Raw genomic sequence first — 15,683 nt, forward strand, 5'->3', positions numbered from 1 at the left:
CACATCTAGATAAGTTCCTTGGGGGGTCTAGTTTCCAAAAAGGGGTCACTTGTGAGGGGTTACTACTGTTTAGGTACATCAGGGGCTCTGCAAACGCAATATAACGCCCACAGGCCATTCTATTTAAGTCTGCATTCCAAAACGGCCCTCCTTCCCTTCCAAGCTCTGCCGTGCGCCCAAACAGTGGTTTACTCCCACATATGGGGCATCAGCGTACTCAGGATAAATTGAACAACAACTTTAGTGGTCCAATTTCTCCTGTTACCCTTGTGAAAATAAAAACTTTGGGGCTACAATATCTTTTTTGTGGAAAAAAAATATTTTTTATTTTCACGACTCTGCATTCTAAACTTCTGTGAAGCACTTGGGCATTCAAAGTTCTCACCACACATCTAGATAAGTTCTTTGGGAGGTCTAGTTTCCAAAATAGGGTCACTTGTGGAGGGTTTCTACTGGTTAGGTACATCAGGGGCTCTGCAAACGCAACATAACGCCCGCAGACCATTCTATCAAAGTCTGCATTCTAAAACGGAGCTCCTTCCTTCCGAGCTCTGCCGTGCACCCAAACAGTGGTTTACCCCCACATATGGGGTACCAGCATACTCGGGACAAATTGGACAACAACTTTTGGTGTCCAATTTCTCTTGTTACCCTTGTGAAAATAAAAACTTGGGGGCTACAATATCTTTTTTGTGGAAAAAAAATATTTTTTATTTTCACGACTCTGCATTCTAAACTTCTGTGAAGCACTTGGGCATTCAAAGTTCTCACCACACATCTAGATAAGTTCCATGGGGGCTCTAGTTTCCAAAATGGGGTAACTTGTGGGGGATTTCTACTGTTTAGGCACATCAGGGGCTCTCCAAACGCGACATGGCGTCCGATCTCAATTCCAGACAATTTTACATTGAAAAAGTAAAACGGCACTCCTTCTCTTCCAAGCTCTGCGGTGCGCCCAAACAGTGGTTTACCCCCACATATTGGGTATCGACGTACTCAGGAGAAATCGCACAACAACTTTTGTGGTCTAATTTCTCCTGTTGCCCTTGTAAAAATAAAAATTTTGGGGCAAAAAGACCATTTTGGAGAAAAAATTCGATTTTTTTTTTTTCACGGCTCTACGTTATAAACGTCTTTGAAGCACATGGGGGTTCAAAGTGCTCACCACACATCTAGATAAGTTCCTTAAGGGGTCTAGTTTCCAAAATGGTGTCACTTGTGGGGGGTTTCCACTGTTTAGGCACATCAGGGGCTCTCCAAACGCGACATGGCGTCCAATCTCAATTCCAGCCAATTTTACATTGAAAAAGTAAAACGGCACTCCTTCTCTTCCAAGCTCTGCGGTGCGCCCAAACAGTGGTTTACCCCCACATATTGGTATCGACGTACTCAGGAGAAATTGCACAACAACTTTTGTGGTCTAATTTCTCCTGTTACCCTTGTGAAAATAAAAATTTGGGGGCAAAAAGATCATTTTTGTAGAAAAAATGCGATTTTTTATTTTCACGGCTCTACGTTGTAAACTTCTGTGAAGCACATGGGGGTTCAAAGTGCTCACCACGCATCTAGATAAGTTCCTTAAGGGGTCTAGTTTCCAAAATGGTGTCACTTGTGGGGGGTTTCCACTGTTTAGGCACACCAGGGGCTCTGCAAACGCAACATGGCATCCAATCTCAATTCCAGACAATTCTACATTGAAAAAGTAAAACGGCACTCCTTCCCTTCCAAGCTCTGCGGTGCGCCAAAACAGTGGTTTACCCTCACATATGAGGTATCGACGTATTCAGGAGAAATCGCACAACATCTTTTGTGGTCTAATTTCTCCTGTTACCCTTGTGAAAATAAAAATTTGGGGGCAAAAAGATCATTTTTGTAGAAAAAATGCGATTTTTTATTTTCACGGCTCTACGTTGTAAACTTCTGTGAAGCACATGGGGGTTCAAAGTGCTCACCACGCATCTAGATAAGTTCCTTAAGGGGTCTAGTTTCCAAAATGGTGTCACTTGTGGGGGGTTTCCACTGTTTAGGCACACCAGGGGCTCTGCAAACGCAACATGGCATCCGATCTCAATTCCAGACAATTCTACATTGAAAAAGTAAAACGGCACTCCTTCCCTTCCAAGCTCTGCGGTGCGCCAAAACAGTGGTTTACCCTCACATATGAGGTATCGACGTATTCAGGAGAAATCGCACAACATCTTTTGTGGTCTAATTTCTCCTGTTACCCTTGTGAAAATAAGAATTTGTGGGTGAAAAGATCATTTTTGTGTAAACAAAAGCGATTTTTTATTTTCACGGCTCTACGTTATAAACTTCCGTGAAGCACTTGGGGGTTCAAAGTGCTCACCACACATCTAGATAAGTTCCTTGAGGGGTCTAGTTTCCAAAATGGTGTCACTTGTGGGGAGTTTTCACTGTTTAGGTACATCAGGGGCTCTCTAAACGTGACATGGCGTCCAATCTCAATACCAGCCAATTCTGCATTGAAAAAGTCAAACGGCGCCCAAACTGCGGTGCGCCCAAACAGTGGTTTACCCCCACATATGGGGTATTGGCGTATTCAGGAGAAATTGCATAACAGACTTTATGGTTACATTTCTGTTTTTACGCATGTGAAAATAAAAAAAATGGTTCTGAATTAAGATATTTGCAAAAAAAAGTTAAATGTTCATTTTTTCCTTCCACATTGTTTCAGTTCCTGTGAAGCACGTAAAGGGTTAATAAACTTCTTGAATGTGGTTTTGAGAGCCTTGAGGGGTGTAGTTTTTAGAATAGTGTCACACTTCCTTATTTTCTATCACATAGACCCCTCAAAATGACTTCAAATGTGATGTGGTCCCCCAAAATAAATGGTGTTGTAAAAATGAGAAATTGCTGGTCAACTTTTAACCCTTATAACTCCCTAACAAAAAAAAATTTTGTTTCCAAAATTGTGCTGATGTAAAGTAGACATGTGGGAAATGTTATTTATTAACTATTTTTCGTGACATATCTCTCTGATTTAAGGGCATAAAAATACAAAGTTTGAAAATTGCAAAATTTTAAACATTTTCGCCATATTTCCGTTTTTTTCATAAATAATCGCAAGTAATATCGCAGAAATGTTACCACTAACATGAAGTACAATATGTCACGAAAAAACAATCTCAGAATCAGCGGGATCCGTTGAAGCGTTCCAGAGTTATAACCTCCTAAAGTGACAGTGGTCAGAATTGTAAAAATTGGCTCGGTCATTAAGTACCAAATTGGCTCTGTCACTAAGGGGTTAAACCAGTTATTCATGCTGAACAAAATAATTAATAAATAACATTTCCCATATGGCAGCTTTACATCTGCATCAATTCTCAAATGTCATTTTATTTTGTTAGGATGTTAGAGGAGTTAATAGTTTAGAAGCAATTTCTCATTTTTCAACAATTTTACAAAATATATTTCTTTAGGGATGTAATCAGATGGACTTTGAGGGGCCTATAAATTGGAAACTACCAAAAAGTGCTAGCATTTAAAAATCATAACCCTAAAATACTGCAAAAATGTTGTCAGGAATTTCTTAAACGCTTCAGGTGCCACACAGGAATTAATGCAAAGTGCAATGGAAAAAATACCATTTAAATTTTACCTGTAAAATGTTGCTGTAGCCCCATTTTTTCACTTTTGCAAGAGGTATCACCTAAAAGTGAACCCCACAGAGTTTATTATCCACTTTCTTTTGAGAGCAGCGATACCCCACATGTAGTCAAAATGTTGTGTTTGGAGGATCAGCAGGGCTCAGAATGGAAGGAACAATACTTGAATTTTGGAATACAAACTTGGCTGAAAAAGATGGTGGGCACCATGTCGCATTTGCAGAGCCCCTAAGGTACCTAAACATCAAAAGCTTCCATATTTGACCCCATTTTGAAAACTAGACACCTCAAGGATTTTACGTAGGGGTACAGTGAGCGTTTTTAACCCTCAGATACTGCACAGAATTTGAATATTTAATATGTCATCATGTTGTCGTCATTTTTTTTACTTTTGAAAAAACCCTGATCCTAAGCCGAACACTAACCCTAAGTCTAAATCTAACAGCAAAGAATGAAAGAAATATAAAATAAAAAAAAGTATAATCATCATGTTTTTGTAACTTTTGAAAAATCCCTAAGCCTAACCCTAATGGCAAAGAATTAAAGAAATAAAAATAATAAAATAAAAAACATTTACCGTATATACTCGAGTATAAGCCGACCCGAGTATAAGCCGACCCCCCTAATTTTGCCACAAAAACTGGGAAAACTTATTGACTCGAGTATAAGCCTAGGGTGGAAAATGCAGCAGCTACCGGTGAATTTCAAAAAGAAAAATAGATGCTCCATACCGTTCATTATGGCCCCATAGCTGTGCCATATAGTGCTCTGCACCGTTCATTATTGCCCCATAGCTGTGCCATATAGTGCTCTGCTCCGTTCATTATTGTCCCATAGCTGTGCCATATAGTGCTCTGCACCGTTCATTATTGCCCCATAGCTGTGCCATATAGTGCTCTGCACCGTTCATTATGGCCCCATAGCTGTGCCATATAGTGCTCTGCACCGTTCATTATTGCCCCATAGCTGTGCCATATAGTGCTCTGCACCGTTCATTCTTGCCCCATAGCTGTGCCATATAGTGCTCTGCACCGTTCATTCTTGCCCCATAACTGTGCCATATAGTGCTCTGCACCGTTCATTCTTGTCCCATAACTGTACCATATAGTGCTCTGCACCGTTCATTCTTGCCCCATAACTGTGCCATATAGTGCCCTGCACCGTTCATTATTGCCCCATAGCTGTGCCATATAGTGCTCTGCACCGTTCATTATTGCCCCATAGCTGTGCCATATAGTGCTCTGCACCGTTCATTCTTGCCCCATAGCTGTGCCATATAGTGCTCTGCACCGTTCACTATTGTCCCATAGCTGTGCCATATAGTGCTCTGCACCGTTCATTATTGTCCCATAGCTGTGCCATATAGTGCTCTGCACCGTTCATTCTTGCCCCATAGCTGTGCCATATAGTGCTCTGCACCGTTCATTCTTGCCCCATAGCTGTGCCATATAGTGCTCTGCACCGTTCATTTTTGCCCCATAGCTGTGCCATATAGTGCTTTGCACCGTTCATTCTTGCCCCATAGCTGTGCCATATAGTGCTCTGCACCATTCATTATTGCCCCATAGATGCTCCATAGAAAGCTCTGCCATTGCTGCTGCTGCTGCAATAATGAAAAAAAAAATGCCATACTCACCTTTCTTGCTTGCAGCTCCCGGCGTCTCGTCCCGGCATCTCTCCGCACTGACTGATCAGGCAGAGGGCGGCACGCACACTATATGCGTCATCGCGCCCTCTGACCTGCACAGTCAGAGCACAGAGACGCCGGGAAGACAGAGCGGCGCCAGGAAGACGGAGCGGCACCCGGCGTGTGGAGCGTGGACAGGTGAATATAAAATACTCACCTAGTCCCAGCGCTCCTGACGCTGCCCCTGCCCGTCACACTGTCTTCGGGTGCCGCAGCCTCTTCCTGTCAGCGGTCACTGGCACCACTCAGAGGAATGAATATGCGGCTCCACCCCTATGGGAGTGGAGTCCATATTCATTTCTTTAATGAGCGGTCCCACGTGACCGCTGAACAGGGGAAGAGCTGCGGCACCCGGAGAAGTGTGACAGGCAGGGGCAGCGCCAGGATCGCCGGGACTAGGTAAGTATGCCTCAGCGCCCTCTCCCCCTCACCCACCGACCCTGCCGCCCACCGTGACTCGAGTATAAGCTGAGAGGGGCACTTTCAGCCCAAAAATTTGAGTATATACGGTAATCTGACTAGAGGGATGACATGGGGGAAGGTGATCAAAGGGGTGCACGGCTCTACCTTATAAACTTCTATGATGCACCTGGGAGTTCAAAGTGTTCTCCACACATCTAAATAAGTTCATTCAAGGGTGTTGTTTTCAAAATGGGGTCACTTGTGGGGGGTTTCCGCTGTTTAGGCACATCAAGGGCTCTCCAAATGCGACATGGCGTTCGCTAATGATTCCACCTAATTTTGCACTCCAAAAGTCAACTAGAGCTCCTTCCCTTCTGAGACTTTCCCTGCTTCCAAAACAATAGTTTTCCTCCACATATCAGCATACTTAGGCCGGGGACACACACAACGTATAAAAAAACGGTTCTTTTTTGACGGACGAGAATCGCACAAATGTTACCAAAACAGTGATCCGTGTGCAGTGCGAGGATGCGATTTTCTCACATCAAATGATCCGTTTGACATCCATGTGACATCCGTATGGCATCCGTATGGCGAGATTTTCTCACACACTTGCAAAATGAGCAAATAATTGCTGAGCCTTTCCTGTCACCTGCCCAATGCCTGAGAATTTCTCGCAAGTCACACTGATGGTCCGTGTGCTGTGCTATTTTTTCTCGCCACCATAGACTTTCATTGGCGATTCTCGGCCAAGATACGCTGACAATCGCAGCATGCTGCGATTTCACTCGGATCCTGAATACGGCCGAGAAAATATCGGATGATAGGAGCTGCCCCATAGATTAACATTGGGACGAGCGCAATGCGATTTTCTATCGCATTGCACTCTTCCATATTACGGTCTAGTGTGACCCCGGCCTTAGGAGAATTTGCACAACAATTTGCATAGTGATTTTATCCTTCTACCCTTGTGAAAAAATTGGGCTAAAAGAACATTTTTGTGGGAAAAATTAGATTTTTTTTATTTTTATGGCTCTACGTTATAAACTTCTGTGAAGCACCTGGAGGTTCAAGGTGCTCTCCACACATCTATATACATGCCTTAAGGGGTCTAGTTTCCATAATGGGGTAATTAGTGTGGTGTTTCCCCTGTTTAAGCACATCAGGGGCTCTCTAAATGCGACATGGTGTATGCTCTTGATTCCAGCCATTTTTGCGTTCAAAAAGTCAAGCGGTGCTCCTTCCATTCCAAGCTCTTCCATGCGCCCAAACAGTAGTTTTCTCTCATATATTAGGTATCTGCATACTCAGGAGAAATTGCACAACAAATTTTGGTGTCAATTTTCTCCTGTTACACTTGTGAAAGTAAAAAAATTGGAGCTAAAGGAATTTTTTTGTGGAAAAAAAAAACTAAAATGTTCATTTTTTCCTGTGAAGCACTTGGGTTAATAAACTTCTTGAATTTGGATTTGAGGCATTGTTTTAGAATGATGTCACTTTTGGGTATTTTCTGTCATATAGGTCCACCAAAGTCACTTCAAATGTGATGTAGTCCCTAAAAACATGGATTTGTAAATTTTGTTGTAAAAATTAGAAATTGCTGTTCAACTTTTAACCCTTCTGTCTGTTTTATTTATTACATATTTTGTGAGGTATAACAAAAGTTTCTAATTTTTTGTCAAATTTTCAATATTTTAATAAATGAACACCCCTCATCTTGACCAAAGTTTATTACTAGGATAAAGTACAATGCGTAATGAGAAAACAGTCTCAGAATCATGGGATATATTGAAGGGTTTCAGAGTTATAACCTCATAAAATGACATTGGTCAGAATTGAAAAAATTGACCCGGTCAGGAAGATTCATTTCTTGCCATTACCTTGACGAGCAAAAAGGTAACAATTAGTGATGGACGAGCACTAATATGCTTGGGTGCTCATTTCTCGAATTGAGCAAATAATAATGCTTGGATGCTCGCTTCGAATAACGAGCATAAAGGAAGTCATTGGGAAACACCAGCATTTTTCCAACAGACCATACCAAGAGGTCTGGTAGGGGGCACTGGAATATCGCTGAAATGGATGGAAATACTGCTGAAGTGGATGGGAACAGCATGGGAAAGACCCCTCGACGCAACTCTGACTCACAGGTCACTGCTGGGAACAATGTTGTCATTGTATAATGTCACTTTTACAGACTGACAATAAAACATACAAAACCAAAGATGAAATAGATTTTACAGTAAATAATGTTAAGAAACATGTTATAACATAATTATATAATAACCGTATAATAAAAATAAAAAAAGCGAAAAGAAAATGCCATCTCTCAATGCATTTCCCTGTAATTTTTAGCAATAAATAAATCATTAAAAAAATGAAGTAGGGTCCTTCCTATTTGCTAAGGCAAAGCACACATCTGCGGACTGATGTTATCAGACTAGTAAGATCCATGGTTATTGTCCCTTTACCAGCCTAAAAATTCCAGCTCGCAGCCACCCAGAACTGGCACATCACATTAGATGCACAATTTCTGGCGCCCTGTATCAGCTCTTCCTGAGTACCCTGCAGTGCAGTGGAAATTAGGGTACTGGGATTAGAGTTTGATGTCAGCAGCTGGTGCTGACACCAAGCCCTAGGGTTAGTAATGGAGAAGTGTCAGTCAGACACCCAGACTACTAACCTTGTAAGTAAAAATCAGTAAACACACACAGAAAAGTTCTTTATTTTAACAAAAAAGATACAGGCCCCCATTAGTTGCACTAATTCTGGTGCCCTGTCTCAGACTTGGTGCAGTGGTAAGCGGGATAGTGGGATGTGGGGTTGATGACAGCTGTGATATGTCAAAAATCACAGCTCGCATCAATCCCTGGGGTTAGTAATGGAGAGGTGTCTGTTAGTACATCCGACGTACTACAGCTATTCTACCTGGTCACATGGACTGCCAGACTGCGCTCTGCATGACCCAGTGACTGTAAGACCTGGAAACCTTAAGGGAATCTTTAAGGGAGACTTTAAGGTTACTGGAGTTTCCAGCTGCTGGGTCACCAGGAGGCTGTGGACTAAGGTAACTTTAAGTTCACCACCAAAGGATCTCCCTGCAGCTTTGAGGTCTGGAAACCTTAAGGGGGCCTTTGAGGGAGACTTTAAGGCTACTGGAGTTCCCAGCTGCAGGGACACTGAAGGCTGTGAACTCCAGTAATCTCAAAGTCTGCCGGCTGTGTGCCCACATTGTGTTTTTACTGCCGTTTTTTACCTGCTTTTCTGTACAGCAATGAATGCTCTTTAAAGCTATTTGAAAAAAGGGAAAAAAAAGGCTTTGTTAAAAAGATAGATAGAGGGATAGATATAGATAGATAGATAGATAGATAGATAGATAGATAGATAGATAGATAGATAGATACATTTGTAGATAGATAGAATTAATGACTTGGGGTCTCCACTATTTTTAATAACCAGCTAAAGCAAAGCATACAGCTGGGGGCTCATATTATAAAGCTGTTAAGGTCCATGGTCATTTGCCCCTTCCCAGACTAAAAATACCAGCCCTCAGCCACCCCAGAACTGGGGCATCACATTAGATGCACCAATTCTGGTGCCCTGTCTCAGCTCTTACCGATTGCCATGGTGTGGTAGCAATCAGGGTAATGGGATAAAATGATGGTAATGGGATGGTTAGTAATGGAGTTGAAGTCAGCAGCTAGTGCTATTACTGAGCCCTGGGGTTAGTAATGGAGAGGTGTCAGCCAAACACCCCCATTACTAACCCTGTAAAAAAAAATCAATAAACCCATCCACACAGAAAAGTCCTTTACTTTAACAAAAGAAACCCAGACATCTTCTTTCACCAATTTATTTCCCCAAAAAATCTCACACCAGTCCATTGTAGTCTAAAGGATCCCACATCGATGTCCCACGACAAGCCCTGTCCAAAATTCCAGCTTAACCCCTTAGTGACAGAGCCAATTTGGTACTTAATGACCGAGCCAATTTTTGCAATTCTGACCACTGTCACTTTATGAGGTTATAACTCTGGAACGCTTCAACGGACCCTGCTGATTCTGAGATTGTTTTTTCGTGACGTATTGTACTTCATGTTAGTGGTAACATTTCTTCGATATTACTTGCGATTATTTATGAAAAAAACGGAAATATGGCGAAAATTTTTAAAATTTTGCAATTTTCAAACTTTGTATTTTTATGCCCTTAAATCAGAGAGATATGTCACGAAAAATAGTTAATAAATAACATTTCCCAAATGTCTACTTTACATCAGCACAATTTTGGAAACAAAATTTTTTTTGTTAGGGAGTTATAAGGGTTAAAAGTTGACCAGCAATTTCTCATTTTTACAACACCATTTTTTTTAGGGACCACATCACATTTGAAGTCATTTTGAGGGGTCTATATGATAGAAAATAATGAAGTGTGACACCATTCTAAAAACTACACCCCTCAAGGTTCTCAAAACCACATTCAAGAAGTTTATTAACCCTTTACGTGCTTCACAGGAACTGAAACAATGTGGAAGGAAAAAATGAACATTTAACTTTTTTTTGCAAACATCTTAATTCAGAACCATTTTTTTTATTTTCACATGTGTAAAAACAGAAATATAACCATAAATTTTGTTATGCAATTTCTCCTGAATACGGCAATACCCCATATGTGGGGGTAAACCACTTTTTGGACGCACTGAAGAACTTAGAAGTGAAGGAGCGCCGTTTTACTTTTTCAATGTAGAATTGGCTGGAATTGAGATTGGACGCCATGTCGTGTTTGGAGAGCCCCTGATGTGCCTAAACAGTGGAAACCCCCCACAAGTGACACCATTTTGGAAACTAGACCCCTTAAGGAACTTATCTAGATGTGTGGTGAGCACTTTGAACCCCCATGTGCTTCACAGAAGTTTATAACGTAGAGCTCTGAAAATAAAATCGCATTTTTTCTACAAAAATGATCTTTTTGCCCACAAATTTTAATTTTCACAAGGGTAACAGGAGAAATTAGACCACAAAACTTGTTGTGCAATTTCTCCTGAGTACGTCGATACCCAATATGTGGGGGTAAACCACTGTTTGGGCGCACCGCAGAGCTTGGAAGAGAAGGAGTGCCGTTTTACTTTTTCAATGTAGAATTGGCTGGAATTGAGATTGGACGCCATGTCGCGTTTGGAGAGCCCCTGATGTGCCTAAACAGTGGAAACCCCCCACAAGTGACACCATTTTGGAAACTAGACCCCTTAAGGAACTTATCTAGATGTGTAATGAGCACTTTGAACCCCCATGTGCTTCACAGAAGTTTATAACGTAGAGCCGTGAAAAAAAAAATCGCATTTTTTCTACAAATATGTTCTTTTTGCCCACAAATTTTTATTTTCACAAGGGTAACAGGAGAAATTAGACCACTAAAGTTGTTGTGCAATTTCTCCTGAGTACGTCGATACCCAATATGTGGGGGTAAACCACTGTTTGGGCGCACCGCAGAGCTAGGAAGAGAAAGAGTGCTGTTTTACTTTTTCAATGTAGAATTGGCTGGAATTAAGATCGGACGCCATGTCGCGTTTGGAGAGCCCCTGATGTGCCTAAACAGTATAAATCCCCCACAAGTGACCCCATTTTGGAATCTATACCCCCCATGGAACTTATCTAGATGTGTGGTGAGAACTTTGAATGCCCAAGTGCTTCACAGAAGTTTATAATGCAGAGTCGTGAAAATAAAAAATATTTTTTTTTCCACAAAAAAGATTTTTTAGCCCCCAAGTTTTTATTTTCACAAGGGTAACAAGAAAAATTGGACCCCAAATGTTGTTGTCCAATTTGTCCTGAGTATGCTGGTACCCAATATGTGGGGGTAAACCACTGTTTAGGCGCACGGCAGAGCTTGGAAGGAAGGAGCGCCGTTTTGGAATGCAGACTTTGATAGAATGGTCTGCGAGCATTATGTTGCGTTTGCAGAGCCCCTGATGTACCTAACCAGTAGAAACCCTCCACAAGTGACCCCATTTTGGAAACTAGACCTCCAAGCAACTTATCTAGATGTGTGGTGAGAACTTTGAATGCCCAAGTGCTTCACAGAAGTTTAGAATGCAGAGTCGTGAAAATAAAAAATATATTTTTTTCCACAAAAAAGATATTGTAGCCCCCAAGTTTTTATTTTCACAAGGGTAACAGGAGAAATTAGACTGCAATAGTTGTTATCCAATTTATCCCGAGTACGCTGATGCACCATATGTGGGGGTAAACCACTGTTTGGGCGCACGGCAGAGCTCGGAAGGGAAGGAGCGCCGTTTTGGAATGCAGACTTTGATAGAATGGTCTGTGGGCATTGTTGCGATTGCAGAGCCCCTGATGTACCTAAACAGTAGTAACCCCCCACAAATGACCCCATTTTGGAAACTAGACCCCCCAAGGAACTTATCTAGATGTGTGGTGAGAACTTTGAATGCCCAAGTGCTTCACAGAAATTTAGAATGCAGAGTCGTGAAAATAAAATAAAAAATTTTTTTCACAAAAAAGATATTGTAGCCCCCAAGTTTTTATTTTCACAAAGATAACAGTAGAAATTGGACTGCAATAGTTGTTGTCCAATTTATTCCGAGTATGCTGATGTGCCATATGTGGGGGTAAACCACTGTTTGGGCGCACGGCAGAGCTTGGAAGGGAAGGAGCGCCCTTTTGGAATGCAGACTTTGATAGAATGGTCTGTGGGCATTATGTTGTGTTTGCAGAGCCCCTGATGTACCTAAACAGTAGTAACCCCTTTCAAGTGACCCCGTTTTGGAAACTAGACCCCCCAAGGAACTTATATAGATGTGTGGTGAGACCTTTGAATGCCCAAGTGCTTCACAGAAGTTTATAATGCAGAGTCATAAAAAATATATATATATATATTTTTCCACAAAAAAGATTTTGTAGCCCCCAAGTTTTCATTTTCACAAGGGTAACAAGAGAAATTGGACCCCAGAAGTTGTTGTCCAATTTATCCCGAGTACGCTGATGCCCCATATGTGGGGGTAACCCACTGTTTGGGCGCACGGCAGAGCTCAGAAGGGAGGGAGCACCATTTGACTTTTTGAGCGCAAAATTGGCTGTCGTGTTTGGAGACCCCCTGATGTACCTAAACAGTAAAAACCCCCCAATTCTAGCTCCAACCCAACTCCAACACACCCTTAACCCTAATCCCAACCTGATCCATAATCCTAATCACTAACCATAACGATAATCACAACCCTTACCCCAAAACAACCCTAATGTCAACCCTAACCATAACCCTTATCAAAACCCTAAATCCAACACACCCCTAATCCTAATCTCAACCCTAACCTCAAACCTAACCCTAATCCCAATACACCCCTAATCACAACCCTAACCTTAACCCTAATCCCAAACCTAACCCTAATCCCAAGCGTAACCCTAATGCCAACCCTAACCCTAATACCAACCCTAATCCAAACCCTAACCCTAATCCCAACTCTAACCCTAACTTTAGCCCCAACCCTAGCCCTAACTTTAGCCCCAACCCTAACCCTAGCCCTAAGGCTACTTTCACACTTGCGTCGTTTGGCATCCGTCGCAATCCGTAGTTTTGGACAAGAAACGGATCCTGCAAATGTGCCCGCAGGATGCGTTTTTTGCCCATTGACTTGTTTTGCCGACAGATCGTGACGATCGCCAGTAAACGGTTAATTACCGGTGATCGCAAATGCGGGGTCGGTTAAAAACCCCCCGAATCATGTTCTCTGGGGTCTCGGCTACCCCCGGCAGCCGAGACCCCAGAGAAAATCCGACTCTGGGGGGCGCTATTCACTTTTTCCACAGCGCCGTTAATTAACGGCGCTGTGGTTTAAGTACCCTTAGCGGCCGCCGTTAAAAGGCGTATCGGCGGTCGCTAAGGGGTTAAGGAGCCCCAAATGGAGTAGGATTTCGCAGTGCTCTGCTATAGTCGGCAGTGTCTGTGACCGATGATGACGTCAGTAAGCTAACAGAGTGTCTTCAGTGTGCTCGAAAAATATGTTCGAGTCCACATGGCTGCATGTCTCATGATTGCCTGTTTGTTAGGTAACGTGTGATGCATGGTGCTTGATGGATTTCTGTGATTTTACTATTACAAAGTATACGCTCCACCGCTACTGCCATGGCTGTTGTGCCAGAACTGATAAACATTGTGATGCGCAGACTTGCTGACTCCGATATTTTGCCTGGACGTCCACCTGTTTGCTTTTGGATGGATGGATGAACTTCATTTTTATTCTTCCATCTGTCATATAATTCAAATGATGCAGTTTGACAATTTTTGTGTGGCCAAGAGACTGCTATCGATGAGCTGGTTGATGCTGTTTCTCTTTTCTAGGGAAGACTTCTTCATGGCTGCTCCTCGATTTGAACCAGTGACTTTTTGCTTTGGGAATCAACCTAATAACACACTGAGCTATTAGGAAATGTGAGAACAGGTTGTATTTTGTAGTATTAAAGAAGAAAAAGATTTTTCCACCAGAAGCAAAACATTAACAATGAAGTGACATGACAAGAATCTGCATAACTAATCATATACCAAATAGTTGCAAGTCAAATTTTTGTATAAGATAATCAAGATGATTGTCTAAAAAATTATAGTAATGAATGTCACGCTCGAAGCAGTAGTGGTGGGTGAGATATGGAGCCTGAAAGTCAAGTTATAAACAGTTAACTTTTGCTCATCAGAGTAACTGATGCATAATCAGGACATATTTCTATGATGCTGAGTTTCACTCCATACTTGAAGATCTTATAGATTGGGTGACCTCCTGACTATTATACTTGGACATTTATGTTTCTTGTATAGAGAGAGGGAGATTAGAAAAAAAGTACTCTCCCGAACATATCTTTATAACATATAAAGATAATAGCCATAGTGTTATTTCTAATCCTGACAGTACCTGCAATTTGCTGTGAGGGTGGATCTACACCTCAATGCTGCCCTTCATTCTGGAAAGTTATGTCATAGATCAGGGGGTGTGACCTTCTCCTGACGTCTGGTAACATCCCTCCCTAATAACATCTGTTTTGTTGCAGTCTGAGATCAGGGTGTGTGGCCAGCACCTGCCAAACTGCTCTAACTGTATCTGAGCTCTGCCTGCCCTCCCCTTTCCACTCAGGATCCATGCCTGCTAGTTTCACAACTTATTTATTACAGTTATAACTCCCTCTATGCACTTGGACATGTCATAATGAAGCAGCAAATACAATACAGGCTGCTATCAACTGCAGAACAAGCCATGATAGCAGGGGCGTAACTACCGAGGTCGCAGCTGCAACAGCGTTTTTGACAACCAACTGTGCTAAAGCTGACAGCTGGGGGCTGCAATTCTCAGGCTGGTAAGAGGCCATGGATTTTGCCCCCCAGCCTAAAAACAGCAGCCTGCAGCTGTCCAGAAAAGGCACATCTATTAGATGCGTCAATTCTTTGCCCAGCTCTTCTCACTTACCCTATAGCGGTGGCAAGTGGGGTTCATATTTGTGGGGTTGAAGTCACCTTTGTATTGTCCGGTGACATCAAGCCCACAGCTTAGTAATTGAGAGACATCTATAACACCCCTATATATTACTAATCCTACAGTTGTATGGTAAATAAAGACACAGCAATAATAAAGTCCTTCATTTGAAATAAAACTAAACACAGTTATCCATTTTTATTTAACCCCTTAGCGACCGCCGATACGCCTTTTAACGGCGGCCGCTAAGGGTACTTAAACCACAGCGCCGTTAATCAACGGCGCTGTAGAAAAAGTAAATAGCGCCCCCCAGAGTCGGATTTTCTCCGGGGTCTCGGCTGCCGGGGGTAGCCGAGACCCCAGAGAACATGATTCGGGTTTTTTTTACCGACCCCACATTTGCGATCGCCGGTAATTAACCGTTTACCGGCGATCGCAAAAAAAAACAACGCGATTTCTTTTTAATTTCTCTGTCCTCCGATGTGATCGCACATCA

General features: G+C 42.2%; 1 protein-coding gene across 1 annotated transcript in view; it reads left to right on the forward strand.

Annotated features, from left to right (window-relative positions):
* The window catches only part of FGF18 (fibroblast growth factor 18), a 267,365-nt gene that overhangs the window by 181,239 nt on the left and 70,443 nt on the right, over positions 1-15,683 (forward strand). The gene's annotated exons all lie outside the window — the stretch shown is intronic.

This window comes from Ranitomeya imitator, chromosome 4, assembly GCF_032444005.1.
Source record: "Ranitomeya imitator isolate aRanImi1 chromosome 4, aRanImi1.pri, whole genome shotgun sequence".
NCBI classification, from domain to species: domain Eukaryota; kingdom Metazoa; phylum Chordata; class Amphibia; order Anura; family Dendrobatidae; genus Ranitomeya; species Ranitomeya imitator.